The sequence below is a fragment of the Antechinus flavipes genome, chromosome 4 (assembly GCF_016432865.1).
Source record: "Antechinus flavipes isolate AdamAnt ecotype Samford, QLD, Australia chromosome 4, AdamAnt_v2, whole genome shotgun sequence".
NCBI lineage: Eukaryota > Metazoa > Chordata > Mammalia > Dasyuromorphia > Dasyuridae > Antechinus > Antechinus flavipes.
The window spans coordinates 399,295,798-399,309,753 of NC_067401.1; positions in this window are offsets into that span (position 1 = coordinate 399,295,798).

Sequence of the window (13,956 nt, forward strand, 5' to 3'; positions counted from 1 at the left end):
TAGATACCCAAATTGAATTGGATATAATGGGTGAAATAAGCTTGATCATCTCTCTTTAATAATGTTTAGCAATCAGAGAGCAGGAGTAGAAAAGTGGTACAGAAGCATTCTCTGAGAGTTTGAGATGAGTAGATGAAGTATAATAAAAGGTCATGGGGGTGGATGATTTTAGGGGAGTGAATTATTAATGAGGCAGATTATGAGGTAAATATTTGTTATGAGACATATGTAGAATAGGGGTTATATAAAAGGAGATTCAATAAATGTCAATGGACCAAAGGTCATGATGAGAGCACATTTATTGAAAGAGAAAAAAATGGGTGAGGTGGAAGGGTCAGCGGTCATGGGTGGAGAGTGGAATTTGGAATTTCTGGAATTTGTATGTGAAACAATCCTTGGATTGAGATGATTAGACTTATGCTTTGGTCACATTGAAATGCATCCAAAACATTATTTTTAAAGTTCAAGGGTATAGGAGAAGTTATTAAAATTGTAACAGAGGATTAAAAGGAGCAATAAAATCAGATAGCCATTGGATGAAGTCAATTGATGTGGATACAGGATAAGAGCATGGCTGTTCTGGAAAGGGATAAGATTTTCACTAAGTAGTAGTGAAATAAAGTTTGATTTTAAGGTAGCAAGACAGGGCAACTAAAATTGGTGAACCATTATAATAATTAACATTTGGGTGGCACTGGGAAAGGAGGAATACTCATTTGTCAGAGGATAAGTAATAGAAAACTTCAGATCTTACACCGAGAGCTCTAAATAGATCACCAAAATGCCAGAATTTTGGAGAATGTATAAATTGGAACTTGGTAGGTATCCTTTTGCCCTAATATTGTGGAAAGCTGGAAGGAAATCCTTAAAATTTTACTCTTGAGGTACATACATTTTTACCTCTAAGCTATACATCTACTTAACTATTTTAGAGGTTAATAAAAATTATTTCTATGTACAATGAAATCCTAGTTAAAATAAGATGATATGAATTTCTGATTAACTTAGTCATCATAGTTTTATAACTTCCCTTATCAGCATTTAATTATTTAGGATTAAAGAATAAAGAATGTATATGGGGTGAGACTGAGGGTTGAGGACTAACAGATCGCAATCAAAGGAAATGATACAAGAAATTTGAGACTGAGAGACAATCCTTTTCTGATCAATTTTAGAATAAAAACAGTCAAATTATAGTTGCTTACTGTGGGAGGCCATCTGGTTCAACTCAAACACCAATGAGAATTCCCTCTACAACATACTTGCCAGAGAACTACGTAGTATAGTTGATAAAGCTCTGGTCTTAAATTCAGAAAGACAAAAATTTAATCCTGACTTAGATGAAAAGAAATGGCAAAACACTCTACTATGTTTGCCTAGAAAATCCTATGGATAATAGTGATGTGTTATGATCTACAGGATCACGAAAAGTTAGATATCATTGAACAACACAAATATTCAATTTTCAGTTACTCATGTTACATGGCATCCTGGTCATGACTTTAAAAAATTGGAGGTAATACTAGTTTAAATCACTTCAAGCTGTTTGTGAGTTATTCGAACCATCTAACCTGTACTAACTAAGCCAAAGTATCAGAAACTATTAGGTTTTTTTCTTTCCTACAGAAAACAAGATAGAAAAATCTCACTGAATTTTGTGAGATAGTAGGAAGAAGACACTACTTTTTCCTTGCCTCAATGGAGTCTCCAAAAATTCACTGAAAATGTGGGGTAATGATTTCAAATTACCAAGCCAGACAAGCAGGTCATTGCTAATGTGAGAGAAGATTCTGGGAAGATGTTGGAGTAAGTCAGAAAATTCCAAGATCTCCAGCTCTACACAGATAGAAAAAAAATAGTATCTCAGGACAAATATAGAAGAGTAAAAATAAAACAACAGTTGAGGCAGAATAATGGTCCTCCTGGGATAGACAGAGAAGAGAAGAAGAAAGATACTAAGATGGAGATTTGGCTCCATGGGAATTATAAACACCTCCAGGCTAGTTCCACTGAAACAGCAAACTGAGCTGTGTGTGTGTGTGTGTGTGTGTGTGTGTGTGTGTGTGTGTGTATGAAAGAGGTCTGAGTCTTAGCCCCTGAACTATGTTCCTGAACTCCTAGGATTGAGGTATGCCTGTAGACCAAGTTTTAGCTAACTAAGTTTGGGAGGGAAGATGCTATGATACCAGTTTTTAATATTTTCTTTTCTTTTACTTTTATAGCAATGAATAAAGAATTATATAAAATTAAATTATGTTTATATGATTGACAATTATAGTAATGTGACTTCATTGAAAAAAATGTATGGAGGAGAGCAGAATGTTCCTGGTGACTAAGGATTAAGTCAAGGAACCAATCCAATAAAACCAAGCAAAGACTAATTGCGTAAATGCACATAGGCCATACTACTAGAGTAAAATGAGAAGCATTGCCACATATAAAAGCAGTGACATAAGAATATAGAGGTAACTAACTCTCAGAGAACCATAAAGAATTTGGTGATATACCTTATTTTCCCTGGGTGTTGGATGGCATAAACAAACACTCGGATGAGCATAGGATTGCCAGTGTTTGATTCTGAATGATGAACATTGATCTAGCAAACATCCAGAATAATCGCTGTGGTAAAAAACAAAGCAAACCACATTTTTAAAAAGCCACTAACTAGAGTCTTAACATAATTTTAAGTGCAGAAATTTAGATTTATTTCTTCATAACATGTAATATGCATATTTTGAGTCAGAAGATATATTTATTTCTCTTTTTATTGACATTATGTTAACATTTTATTTAAATGCTTACCTTATTTTAGAAGAAAACAGAATAGTTCTCAAATATCTTATATTGATCCAAATGATGCAGAATTTCAAAAGCTGAAGAAAGCTTTTTGCTTAAAATGCAATTTACCAAGTTTCCAAATGAAAATTTTAGAAATGAAGAAAAAATCACTCTAATCTAAGTGCCAAAATTAAGTAGCCTATGATTACCAGAGTATCCATAAAATAGCTTAGAAATTGTCTCTCTGTAGAGAAATTCCTCATCACCTTTATTTAGGCAGTCTTTATTTCCTTGCTAATGTAAGCAAAATTTAGCAGTAACATTTTCTAAATCTGTCAAAAATTGATACAAGATTGATCAATCTCATGAAAATGGTCTAAGATTATTTACACAGAGGAATTCCAGTAAAGCTCTATTTGTTTCTTCAATATTAATTGTTCTGGTTTTCATTGATATGTATATTCCTTTCATTGTGACAAATCCCAGGCTCTTCACATCTAAAAACGTGTTTGTAATCAGTTCTTGTGGCCAAGAATATAATGATCGGTCAATCTTCTGATGATAGACCTCTCTGAAGCTTTCCAGACTGATCTTTGCATCATAGACACAGAGAATTCTACCCCTTTTCTATAGTCCAGTCATTAAGAAGTGACTCAGTAACAGAACCAACAGGAGAGAAAGAAGTGGCTCCTCCATCTGGTTCTGAAAATGAATTCAAATTCATGCATACAAATTAGCCATTGATTCCCAGCTATTTTCAGTAGCTATCACTGGCCCTGAGAAAATCTTGTATGCATATAGTTTTTTATATGTTGTTTCCTCCATTAGTAGGTGAGCTCTCTAAAGGTAGAAATAGTATATTCTCCTTTCTTTGTAGCCTCTAGGATACATGCTAAATGTTTAATAAGAGCTTGTCTGATGCCTAGGAGCAAGTGATATAATAGACTCCCTGAAAACAATTTTTTGAGACAAATTTAATTGAAGAGTAGTAGAATCTGTTATTTGAGCAGCAAAGAACCCATCCAACTCAAATACATAAAAAAACTACTTCTAGGGAAGTGTTCATTAGAAGTGGGCTAACCTGGGTAGAAGCTCTTCTGAGTTACAGCCCCAGAGAAGGAAGGCCAATGGATAATTCACAATTTCAGTTATTTTTTCTCTCTTCGTAGATGTTCTGCAGGTAGAAACAATTAGTTTAAAGAGTGTACATGCTGGCAACATCCTTTACATTTTGATGCATTGAGGCAAGTACTAGTTACAATTTTAACCTTATTAAAAAAACTGAATTGACGTTCTAATGAAGGAACTGAATCATAAAAGTCCTCATATATGGAGTCCTCATATAAATGAAACTAGATGACACAAGAGATTTCCAGCCAAATGGAAGCAAGGGTCCTAGACTTTCCTGAATGAGGTGAATAAAAGAATTGGTGGAGTTGGTTTCATGAAAGCAATTCATTAAGAATTATATTGTAATATTATATTGTAATTATTTAATTACAATTATATTGTAATATTCATAATGAACATTGGCAAAAAGGATAATTGCACTATCTGCATTTGTATCAGGAGTTGTCTCCCACCTGTAGCACCAAGATGTCATTGTGTAGCTAAAAAGGAGGCAGAATAACCATATCTAGCTTGTATTCACTTGATCCTTCTCCAAGAGAAACTTCATTTTTAAAAGGGGAAGCAGAAAGTTTAAGTCAGAAGTTACTTTCCTCAAAGAGAAGGAATACCAGGCTGGAATTATAATTATCTGCAAAATAGAAATTTTAGAAAGTATGCATAGGAGAATATGTAACAGACAATACAGAGGGATGGAGCTTTCCCATTAGGAATAGAATAACTCATCTCTACTGAGAATGAGTTCCAGATTTCACGTAAGGGGAAATTTCCTGAAGCCTCTAGTGCAATAAGCTGGGGATGTAGACATGATAGAAACTACCAGTTCTCATATTAACTTTTTCTCAAAATCTTGTCCTCAACATTATCAGGGGTTGGCATTATTCATTATTTCTTTTGAATCTGGAAGCTAGAAGAGCCCAAAGTGACTTGCATAGCCCAAAGAGACTCAAGAGGATAAAGATGAACTTGACAAAAGTCAAAAAGCTAAAGAAACTAAAGCTCTCTTCTCTCCCATTCTTGCCATCTCTTCCCTGTTCCTCATGTAGACCTGGGACATTGATCTACATCAAAGAAGAGAGGGTCTAATGCAAGGAATTTTAGGATTCTGGTTATGTACCTGTATTGGTTGGAATGTATGAGACTTAAGAGATTCTCTGAAAAACCTGATCTTGCCCTCCAAATTAAATTGATATTTATTTTATTTTTAGAGACTTCAAAGGCATATCAAAAATATGATAGAAAATATAGCTCTGCATTAAGAAAAAAAGAGATGAAATGCCTATAGCTTACATAGAAGTCTCATGCTATATATTATGAATATTTTATTCAAGAATAAAATTGATATTTTGATAGTATGAAATTAAATACTTTTAGATAAACAAAATTAATGCAACCACATTAGAAGGAAAATAGCCAAATGGGGAAAAAAATTCTTGAATGAAATTATCTCTGATAAGGGTCTCTATTCAAGATATTTAAGGAAATAACAAAATTATATTTGACTAAAAGCCACTAAACAATGAATAAGTAGCCAAGAGAAATGAATAAATTATTGTTCAATCTTGAAGAGAATGATAACAGGAAGGTGGTGTCTTAACTTGCAAGTGAATTGGGTTTAAGTGAGGTAGAACTGTGCAAAGTCATCAGCCTTACTCTCTCCTCTCAGAGTTGTCTGAATCCAGTGACAAAACATAAGTTAAGACAATTGGAGACAACCCCAAAAGCAGTGAGAGATCTTGGCCTTTTTAAAACTAAAGTCTTTCTCATGTTTCTTTGTCTAAGGCAACACACATTCAGTGATTTAATGCTAGGTAAGAAATGAAGCAAAAGATGGTCTAGTTTACTTACTCAAAAAAAAAAAAAAGATCTGGGACAGGAAGACCCTCAGGGGTTCTGATAGGAAAAGAAAAATAGTTCTCAAAAGAATTACAAATTATTACCAACCATAATATTGACTGTTCCAAATGACCAATAAGGTACATCTCCTTTACATCTCCTGCTTTCTTTTGTTTTAAAGCACAGGTGGTCACACACCAAAGGGAAATGGGGAATCAAACCAGATATTGTTAGCAGGTTTCCTCTGGGCTGAAATTGAAACAGGTATATATAAATCCATCAGCATGGCAGGTATTACACAAGCACGTAGTAATATAACACAGGCTAATAGGATGTAACAACAACATGAATCAACATATGGAATTATACATGTTCAAAAGTCCTAGAAAGAAGATATATAATTTACAAATCCACATACACTTCCTTCAACAGCCAAAAGATGAGGTCCAAAACCAACCTATTGTCCATTATTTCACTTGTCAAGGAATCCAATGATTCCTACAAGTTTTAAAGACCTACAACAGTCTCATCATGGCTCAGGGAATCCAGTGATTCCTGCTAGTTTTAAAATCCTGTAGCAATCTCATTGACAATTTTTGATGTTTATGAGTCAATTGTCATAAACATTGGGTTAATAGCCATGCTTTTTCAGTAGCACATGTAGTCAGAGATCGAACCACTCGATGTTTCTTGGATCTTCTCCTTCATTTCAAAGGATTGCTTCATCTCTCTCCTATGGACAAGATGAATACGACTTGTTGGCACCCATCTGATTCCTTCGCCATCTGTAGAGATATGAGCAAATCCTCTTCCCCAAGCAGTTAACCTATCTGGTCTCTTCCATTCACCACTTTCTGGGTCTCTCCACATCACCTGGTGATTATCTAAAAATAGTGGAGCTGCTTGCACTGGACACTGCCCTTCTGGTGGGTTATAAAACCTGTCTGCCGGAGCCAGTGCATCTTTGTCAAAGATCAAGAAGTTAATAGTATAAAGAGCTAGATTTAGAAGTTCTCTAGGGTTACCTGTAGCTCCCCCTTTCTTTTGTTTTTGGAGGAGTATCTTGATTTCTCTGTTTCTCATCTTTACTATTGCCTGTCCTTGAGGATTAAAGAGTATGCATTGGTGTGTAAAATCTGATACTGGGCACAGAATTGTACAAAATGTTTAGAAGTATATGTAGGTCCATTATCTGTTTTTATTGCTTGTGGCACACCCATAATTGCAAATGCTTGTATAAGGAATTCAGTGACTACTTGGACTGTCTCTTTTGCTGCTGGCATTGCAAAAGTGAATCCTGAAAAGGTGTCTACTACAACATGGATAAAAGACAGATGACCAAAAAATTTATAATGGATCACATCCATTTGCCAAATTTCATTGGGTCTCAAACCAAGAGGGTTCTTCCCTGGAGGGAGCATAGGAGTGTGGAAAGGAAGGCAAGCAGTACAGGCTTTTACTATGCTTTTAGCTTCCTCTTTTTTAATTTCAAATTGTAAATGTAAAGCTTGACCAGCCTGATGATATTTAAAATGAGATTCTTGGGCTTCCTGAAATAAAGGAAGTATTGGCCAACATGGTTAGAAGACTATCTGCCTTTGAATTACCATCAAAAATAGGACCTGGAAGTCTACTATGTGAGTGGACATGCAAGATATAAATCTTACCTGGATGCTTTCTCACTTGCTCTTGAAGTTCCTTAATGAGCTGATATATATTGGAAACTACAAATTTTATTTGGGCTGTGGGGTGTGGTGTACCACACCTACTGAATACGTCAAATCAGATATTATATTTACATCTCCTGGATAATAAGTAAGATCAAGAATAATTGCATACAATTCACTCTCTTGAGTGGACTGAAAAGGAGTTCTAACTACTCTCTTTATAGGTAAGTCACGAGAGTATACAGTGCAATTATTATGTTTGGATGCATCTTTAAAGATAGTTGGTCCTTTAAGAGGAACTTTAGAAACCTTTTCTTCAAAAATCCATCACCAATTATGTAATAGTTTATCTTTAATGGAGACCCGTGTGTAAAATTTGGAGCTGGGGCCAATAAAATTTGCCACTCTGGGATGGTTTCACAGCATACATTAATTTGTGAATTAGTATAAAAGTTATATATCTTCTCAGGTCTTATTCCAGATAATTGTATTGCTCACTTAATGACCTTTAGTAAAATTCTATCCACAAACACTGGGTAAGCAATAAGGCTTTGTTCTGGTTGTGCAGGGAGGTTCACCCACTCTATCACACTATCTCCTTGATGGAGGACTGCTATGGGTGTCTCTTGTGTAGCAAAAACTAGTATTTCCAAGGGTTTTTGAGTGACTCTTTCAATCATATTGGATAAAGCCAGTTCAACTTTTCTTAAAGCCTCTTGAATTTCTTTTGTAAGCTGGTGTGGTAAGTTTAAAGCACTGTCTCCCCTTAAAATGTCATATAATGGTTGCAGTTGATAGATAGTTAAGCCTACACTGGACACATCCATTGGATATCACCTATCAATTTCTGAAAGTCATTTAAGCTGTTTAGCTTCTCTGTTTTTAAGGAAAGTTTTTATATTGTAAGCACCTTAGGGTATACTTCATATTCTAAATATTAAAAAGGAGCATGTCTTTGAATTTTTTTCTGGAGCTTTGTGCAATTTGTAGTTCCTTAGTGTTTCTATGGTCTTTTTAGACATGCTTCTAACATTTGTTCCTCAGGTGCACATCCCAAAATATCATCCTTGTAATGTAATAACATAACTTTTGGAAATGCTTTTCTTAGAGGGCCAGAACTATGGAAAGGTATACTTGAATCAAGGACAGCAGGGTGCTTATAGTTAAGCACCTACTCAGTATGATTGATGGAATAATGGTTCTTTAGTTAAACATATACTTAATGTGATGTAATGATGTAATCATTCTAATTGGCATATACTTATTGTTATATGATGGCACATTCTCAGTTGATGTAGTGATATAATTGTGCTGAGATATTTAAGGGCTGACAGGACTGGGAACTGAGAGTCTCAGATACAGAGGAGTCTCAGCCACAGACAATGAGAAGATTCCAGACTCCAGACTTCAGACTACATCTTTGACCAGCCTCTTGGTGGCTCTTTTGCCTTCAGCATTTTTCAACCTAAAGACCAAGGCCCATCCAGAGTTCCTCTAAAAAGCTAGTCCAGACATCATATATGGTGCCAAAACAGGGATGTAAGAAACATAAGAAACAGCTTGAGAGCTGTTTGTGAAAGTTTCCCAGGAAAGTTCCTTTGGTAACCCATGGGGAAGGAAAGGGAGAAGGAACCCAGTAAGACTTTTTTATTCCAGGTAATTAAATGGTCCAACACATCAAAGGGCCAAGCCAGGAGACTGATGAGAGACTAAGGTTTTTCTGACTATAGTCTTCTCCTCTATTTGAAAGATTGCCTCCATGACATCTCACAAGATTCAACACCTGCTATAGTGCTGGTACACTCCCTAGTATATGGACTCAGACATCTTAGCACATGGACTTAGATAACAACTAATGCACAAACTTGCTGACAATGCTGTTGGGGGAAAAATTAATTGTGTTCTCATTAAAAAAAAAACAGGGAATTATTAAGGACCATGCCTAAGTGAAGGAGCAGGTCAATTCTCCAAGAGCTTCCATAGCTGTGAATCATAAACTTGAAAGAGTTGCAAAGCAATCTTTGCTAACACAGATGTTCCTTGTGGACTGGGAATGAAATAAATTGGAGGCAAGAGGGAAGAGGAGAGAGGTCAGAGAATGCAACGGCATCTCAGCCTCATTGTATCATCCTTACCCTCTCACATGAAGAGATTCATTCTATAGGTCTCAGTTAGTTAGCCACTGGCAGGTGGCTCTTGTATCACAGCATTTTCCCTTCTTTCCTCCCTTCCTCCTTCCCTTCTCTTCCTTCCCCCCTTTTTCCTCCCTCCCTTTTTCCTTCCTCCCTTCCTTTTTCCTTCCTTCTCCCCCTTGCTCCCTTCCTCCCTCATTTCCTCTTTCTCTTCCTTCCTCCCTTTTTCTTTCCCTCTTTTCCCTCCTCCCTTTCTCGCTTCTTCCCTCTTTTCCCTCTTCCTTCCTCCTTCCTCCCTTCCTTCCATCTTTCCTTCCTCCTTCCTTCCTTCCTTCCTTCCTTCCTTCCTTCCTTCCTTCCTTCCTTCCTTTCTTCCTTCCTTCCTTCCTTCCTTCCTTCCTTCCTTCCTTCCTTCCTTCCTTCCTTCCTTCCTTTCTTCCTTCCTTCTTTCCTTCCTTCCTTCCTTCCTTCCTTCCTTCCTTCCTTCCCTCTTTTCCATTCCTCCCTCCTCCTTCCCTCTTCCTTCCTTCCTTCCTTCCTTCTTTCCTTCCTTCCTTCTTTCCTTTCCTTCATTCTTTCCTTCCTTCCTTCCTTCCTTCCTTCTTTCCTTCTTTCCTTCCTTCCTTCCTTCCTTCCTTCCTTCCTTCCTTCCTTCCTTCCTTCCTTCCTTCCTTCCTTCCTTCCTTCCTTCCTTCCTTCCTTCCTTCCTACTTTCCTACCTTCCCTTCCTTCCTTCCTACCTTCCTACCTTCCTTCCTTCTTGCCTGCCTTCCTTTCCTTTATAATATATGTTATAGATGTATTCCTTAAACAGACAACAAATTAGTGCATCTCTGAGTAATAATAATACATATTAATATCTCTAAGTAACATTAAAAAGTAACATTAAATAGGATCCAAGGATAAATAGGCTGGATTGCATTTGGGAAATTGCACAATGCTTTTAATGATCTCCAAGACTTAGCCTGAAACAAAAGCCCATCATTTATGACCAAGATTTTTCCAATGATACTGTATGACTATGAACAAAGTCTCAAAGAATTAAAAATGTGAGTCATCCAAAGAGCTATGGAAAAATTCATGTTGCAGTGAGGAAGACAGGGAGACAGGCTAAGTTATAGCACATTATCAATGAAAAACTGGACATTAGAAGCAGCATTAGTGAAATTATCAAAGAGATATATAATTATAAAAGGAAGTAGGTTATTTATGAAACAATAATTGTGAAGGATAGCAGATGGACAATATCCAAGCTGCATTGGCACTCATATCACAATAGCAAATGGCCAGGAAAAAAGGTCCCTTGTACAATGGAGAGACCTACTATGGAGGATTTACAAGAGGATGTAACAAAACTCACAAGGATGAAAAGGTGCATATGGCTTAGGATATATGAGATTGGAGGGAATTAATCATCAATATGAAATACTGAAGTACTTTCAATACAGCAAAGCTTTCAAAATTTGGTTTTGTAGGCAATGTTAGGTTTTTTTTTTTGTTTTTGGTAATTATTGGATATTTAATCTGCTTTCACTTGTATAAAAATGTGGTGGTAAGGAATGCAGAATGGCACTCTTTGGTCATGTATTCCTAAAGGACTAATAACCCTATTGAGTTGTGAATGACTAATTACTTGATCCATTGGCTGTGAGGAGAATGAAATGGAGTAAGAAAAAGCTTGAAGCAGAATGTGATCCTTTTAGGATTGTAAGGCTCAAAAGAGATTATAAGTTTGGAGTGTGTACTCATACACATGCACATCTCTCTTTCCTTTCTCTCTCTTACATTTATATCTGCTATCGATGTATCAATCTAATTTGAGGCAGTCTCAAGGGGAAGGTATTAACAGTGAGGAATGGAAAAGACTTCATGCAGAAATTGGAACTTTAGCTGAGATTTGAAGGAATCTTAAGAAATTAAGAGGCAAAGATGAAGAAGAACAGAGTCTTCTTAGCCATGGAGAAAAGTAAGGGAACATGCTCTGAGATGGGAGAGGAAGTGTCCCAGGCAAAGGTCAGTGGCACCTGTATCACAGAAGATATGGAGGGAAGTAATGTGTAAAAAAGCTGGAAAGGTAGGAACAACCAAAGCATTAATGGCTTTGAAAGGCAATTAGAGACTCTTATGCTTGATCCTGGAAAGTCATAGGAGTTTATTGATTAGGAGAATTGACATGATGAGACTCCAGTCTGGATAATAACAAGAAAGCAAGGAAATATGAGAGTTTTGAGAAAGATGATAATGAATTTGGTTTTGGACATGTTCATGGACCAAATAGTTTGTGATGTCCAATAAACTGACAGAAATGCGATATGAGTTCAGGAGAGGGATTAGGGATCAGCTCAGAACAGAAATTTCGTATGAATTGTGTGATTATCACAAATCATTTAATCTTTTTGAGAATCAATTTTCTCTTAAATGGGGATAATAATATTTGTGGTACCTACCTAAAAGCATTATTCTAGAACATTAAATGAGACAGCTCATGTAAGGAGAAATACAAATTTAATAGAGCCACATAAATGTTATTATTATTCATTTGGAAGCAACATAACATAATAGATGGAAAGCTGGCTCCAAAGACAAGAAGACCAGGGTCCACATCCTCCCTTTGACATATGTAGCCTGTGTATCACTCTGGAAAAGTCATTTAACCTTTCAATGCCCTATATGATATGAGAAGATTAAGTTGTAAAAAAGGAATGACCTAAATCATCTGAGAAAGTTTCCTTACCTGATGGTTCTCTTTCTAATGAAATAATGATATAATCTCTATTGCTACTATAATTAGATAATATTCTCAAAAAGTTTTTGTTGTTGGTCACTCATTTTTTTCAGTTATATTGACTCTTTGTGACCCCACTTGGGATTTTCTTGGCAATGATACTGGAGTGGTCTTCCATTTCCTTCTCCAGGTGATTTTACAAATGAGGAAACTGAGGCAAATAGACTAAGTGATTTACTCAGGCTTGTACATCTAGAAAGTGTCTAAAGTCAGATTTGTACTCAAGGAGGTGAGTCTTTGCAAATCTTGCCTTGACTTAAATCAAGCTGACTTTAGGACACCAGAGGTTATCTTTCTTTGTCTCTCAGCACGTAGGACCAGGTACATTTATCAACCATGGGTACACCTGAATGTACCTCACCCTTGTGCTCACCCTTGTCTGGTAAAGGAAGGCCCCCTGAATTATGGGCCCAGATCTTCAGAGAGGTTGAGCAGCTTCCTGAATTGTATAGTTTATTTCTTTTCTCTCTACTCACTATATAATCTTGGGAATACTTGTGTTTTGTTTTTGTTTTTGTTTTTGTGTGTGTGTATATGTGTGTGTGTGTGTGTGTGTGTGTGTGTGTGCAAAAGTTAAGATAATTGCAGTCTAATTATATGGATTAATTATTATTTATACCTAATGATTATGTAGAATAATGGTAATTATATATAAACTAACTGTTAAAAGTTTTAAATTGACTAAAACTCTAATTTCTTTCTCTATGTAGGTTTACTGTTAGCATGGCTGTTTGATCACAATATTACTTGAGGGAAAGAAAAAAAAAGATTATTAGCAAGTGTGTCTTAGGGGAAAAATATGAAAATGGTGGAAGAGGAAATTAAACAATATGTTCTAGGAGAGCACTCCATGTATTGAGTGTTAACATATTTCACCCAAAGTGACCTTATTTATTGTTTATGCTAGGTTGGTAAGCGGAAATGACCTCCTCTCATCATTTGTAGAGAAGTGGAACACATTTGGGAGTGTATTACATTTAAATTATTTGACTGGATAAAATATATCTATTAAACACCTTTCCAGAGGGCTTAAAAACAAAATTTTCTCTCCTAGTCTATGTGACCCTGTTTTCTAGCTCTGGGTCTCTCCTGGGTACATAATGTGCAATTGTGGAAGCTTTTGACAAAAGACAGTTATCCCACAGAGACATAATAAAGGGTATAAATCTTTCTGCTTCTTGAGAAAACCTGTTTAGAGTGCAGGTTGATATGGAAAATAGAACATTTAAGAACTTATCTCTAAGTTTTTGATATAAAATTCAGAGTTAAACTCAAAAGAGAGAATCTTCATTGTTTTCCTCCTTATCAGAAAGGAAAAAATATTTAGAATGTTTTAAAAAAGTAAAATGCAAAATAAAACAATGTCCCAAGAGAAATGTTTTGAGGTCTGCTGTCCTATCTATACTACCCTGTGTTTCTACTTTGGAATGTTGGCTTGATGCTACCTTTGCATTCAGTTCCTTTCAAAGTTAAGGCTTTTGAAAGTGAGAGCATAATTACAAAGGAGATGCTTTCCCACTTTGCCTTGGCAGAAGCTAAAAAAGGGATATTATATTGTTCTTTTCGGACTTTTGAATCTAGGTTTTGTTTCCCTGAACAGATTAGGGGAATAGGGTCATTTATTCCTGAA